This window comes from Ictidomys tridecemlineatus, unplaced genomic scaffold, assembly GCF_052094955.1.
Source record: "Ictidomys tridecemlineatus isolate mIctTri1 unplaced genomic scaffold, mIctTri1.hap1 Scaffold_35, whole genome shotgun sequence".
Lineage (NCBI taxonomy): Eukaryota > Metazoa > Chordata > Mammalia > Rodentia > Sciuridae > Ictidomys > Ictidomys tridecemlineatus.
Window position 1 is genome coordinate 1,072,004 of NW_027522416.1, and position 3,471 is coordinate 1,075,474.

Consider the following 3,471-nt stretch of genomic DNA (forward strand, 5'->3'; position numbering starts at 1 on the left):
GGAGGTGGAGGGAGGCCAAGAGGGGAAGGAGGATATTTAGTGGGAAGCACAGAGATGTGGGGAGCCTGAGGATTTGGGGGGACTGTTGGAGGCTGGTAATGCTGGTGACATTTGGTGGAGGGAATGGGGTCTGTCTCTAGCCTGGATATTCAGATCTGTCCTTAAGGTGTGTGGGTCTGACCTCAGGTGAGCCGGGCCGCATGGGGGCTCCGGGTTGCCCCCGACTAGAACGGAGTCTGGCTCTGATTTCAGAGGCCGAGCATTGGCGCAAAATGGAGAGTGGGCCTACCCAGTGGTCTCCGGACTTCTCTGCCTCCTGAGTTTGTATAGCCTCATTGGCATGAATTTTTCAGACCCAGGAATCTTGCACAGAGGTAAGGCCTCGGACTCCTGGGAGAGGGAGGTGGCACCCCAAGGCTGGTGCCTACAGGGGTCATTTGTAAAGGGCTGACCCCACCTGTGGCCTCAGGATCCCTTCTTACCCTGTCACTATTACTTGGGCCCTGGCACTTCATTTCCCAACCCAAAGTGTGAAAAACAGAATCCTGGAGGTTTTCCAGTTGCTTTAGAAGGGAGGACGGGTCAAGAGAGGCAGCAGGCTCTTCCAACCATGCAGTTCCCCCTTCCTCCTTCCCATTTCACATCCAACTCCAAGCACTGATCACTATTCCACAGGGGGAGCTCCATGTAGAGCTCCTGTGCTTGACAGCCCTTCTCTCTGACTGCCACCCATCTGAGTGGTCAGCTTGCTCAACAGGGACTGGGGTTCCCCTGCCCTCCTCCTCCCCACCTTCTTGATGCCCAGTGATGCTATGGGGCTGCCCTGAGCATCAGAGTAATACAAGGGCCTCCTCCATTCCCACACCTCTCTCCCTGCCAGGCGCCTTCAAGCAGGACCCTGAGACTGTATACATGGCACGAGTGAATGGCAGGTTGTACCACATGCCGTGGTGTCCCACGTGTTATTTTCACCGCCTGCCCCGAACCTTCCACTGCAAAAGGTGTGACATCTGTGTGGAGGTGAGTGCTCCTCCTCCCTGTCCACTCACCAACCTATCTCCTTGCACCTGGCCAGGACCAGGAACCTCACATCATGAGTGGGCCAGGTGGGGGTATCAGACCATATTCCCAGAGTGCTTCATGTGGCACTCTGGGAACATGGTTCACAAGAGCAGACAGCCGGTAGTGGAAGGGCATTTTTTTCATCCTTTTCCAGTACTTGAGGAAATGGAGGCCCAGAGTTTTCATGTCCTGGTCCATGTGACACCAGGCAGGTCTTGTCTCTAAAGACCTCACTCAGGACAGGTGACTTGATGAGCCATGGGGTCCTAACTGTGCTCTCACTGAGATGGGAACCCTTATGTAAGGTCAACAGCAGGCGGCCTAGAGGGCTGCGTTAGGGGAGGCCCCAGGATTAGGGAGTGATGGAGGCCATTCCAGAAGGACCCTCAGACCTGTCTCCTCTCCCCTAGGAGTTCGACCACCATTGCAGGTGGGTGAATAACTGCGTGGGGCGCTGAAACATCCGGCTCTACCTGCTACTCCTCGTGTCCCTGTGCCTCTATCTGGGTACCGTGCTGGCCACCTGTGTGGTTTTCATCATATGCAGGAGGAACGTGGCGTTTTTGGACAAAATCATAACGTATCCACACACTCCCAAGGGCGCACACTGGGAAGTGCTGATGTGGTGGGGAGGGAGGGGCAAACAGCCCAGTAGGGTCAGGGTGACAGGGGAGGGGCTGACGTGGGCGGGGCTAGAGGGAGAAGTCACTTGGCAGGACCTGTGAAGGACATTTGGAAGGCCAGTGGAGTCAGGAACATGGACGAGATAGGATGCCTGTGGAGTTAAGAATCTAGGGGCCCTCAGAGTAGGGTAATGAAAGTTGAAAAGGGACAGGTGGGAGGACAGTGTGGTGGAGGGAGGTTTCCCTTGGTTGTACTGGACTAACTGTCCAGTCCATGGAGGGAGAGCCATGGGCAGTGCTACCTGGGGTGGGAGGTAAGGAGGGAGCAGTGGGGTCGAAAGCGGGCCAGGGAGGAGCTCTTCCATGGCTTCCATTCTTAGCCTGTGCACAGCATCCTAGTGGCTGTACCCACTGGGGCCCTCCTGGTCCTGCTCATCCTGCAATTGTTCATCAAGGCAGTGGCGGTGGGCACCGCAAGGCGACCGTATGAGGAGAAGGTAAGTGGTGAGTGTGTGTGCCCTTGGCTGTGTGGAGGCATCTTGCACCTCTTCAATTAGACACTTTGTGCACTTTCTCCACTGCCCTTGGCCTTGATGATGCCTCATGAGTCCTTCCAGACCCACCTCTGAAGATGCAGCTCAGATATTTCTATACCCTGGAGCTTGGGGCCATTCTGCCTCCTGGGTGCATTGCATTGAAAGCCTACTGTGTGGGCTGGGGATGTGGCTCAAGTGGTAGTGCTCTTGCCTAGCTTGTGTGCGGCCAGGGTTCAATCCTCAGCACCACATACAAACAAAGATGTTGTGTCTGCCAAGAACTAAAAAGTAAATATTAAAAAATTCTTAAAAAAAAGAAAGCCTACTGTGTGCCGGGTGTTCTAGGTGGTAGTTATTTGAGGGATGGGTGTAGGGGTGAGTAAGTACATCATGCACTTGTGTTGATAAGCAACCTGCCATCAGAATAACACTGGGAGACACCAGGAACACTCTGAGCAAGGGGTCAGTCCTGAGTGGTGTAGCCAACTGGAAGAGACTGGGAGTTTGGTGAAGCCCACGCTGTAGAGGAGAACATGCCACTCTTTGTGTCCTAGGTGTGCTTTTGGAGAGGCAGACAGGAGGGCATTGACTGTGAGAGGTACAATTTTGTAGAAAGGCACAGAAATCTGAAAGTAGGGTGTTAACAGAATGATGAAGAAATGGATCCTAGTTCAAGGACAAGGTGACATGGGCAATGAGGTTGACCCTATGGGGGTCAAGATTAGAAAGGCCCAGAAAGCCAAGCTTGGAATTTTGTTTGGAAGAACTGGAAACCTGGGAGCCATGAAAAATTTTGTGAAAATGTCATTTTGAGGGGTAATTAGAAACAGTAAATTCACCCTTTTTCATCTATAGTTAGGGATTTTGACAAATGACATTGTGTACTCTCCATCAAGATCAAGGTTAACCAGTTTCACTACCCCAGAAAATATTTTCATCTCTTGTTGTCATTTTCTCTTCCTGAGTCCTTGTGGTTTTTCTCTTTCCAGAATCATGCATCAATGGTGTTTTGGGCTTTCTAGTCTGGCTTCATTCACTGAGCACGATGCATTTGAGATTCATCTATGTAGTTGCTCATATCAGTAGTTTATTTTCTTTTGTTTCTTGTAGTATGTATTTCCCTACAGACTATTTGTACATTCACCAATTGAAGTATTTTTACTTTGCATCTAGGTTTTGGCAGAATTTTTGTTTTGTTTTTGTACCAGGGATTGAACCCAGAGGTGCTTAACCACTGAGCAACAATCCCA

At 51.5% G+C, this 3,471-nt stretch overlaps 1 long non-coding RNA gene across 1 annotated transcript; it reads left to right on the forward strand.

Moving 5' to 3' along the window:
• The first annotated feature begins 259 nt into the window (after positions 1–259).
• On the forward strand, positions 260–1,625 carry LOC144373304 (uncharacterized). Its single transcript, XR_013433031.1, has 3 exons — positions 260–374; positions 881–1,020; positions 1,473–1,625. It is a non-coding gene; the product is annotated as an uncharacterized LOC144373304 (long non-coding RNA).
• The last annotated feature ends 1,846 nt before the right edge of the window (positions 1,626–3,471 follow it).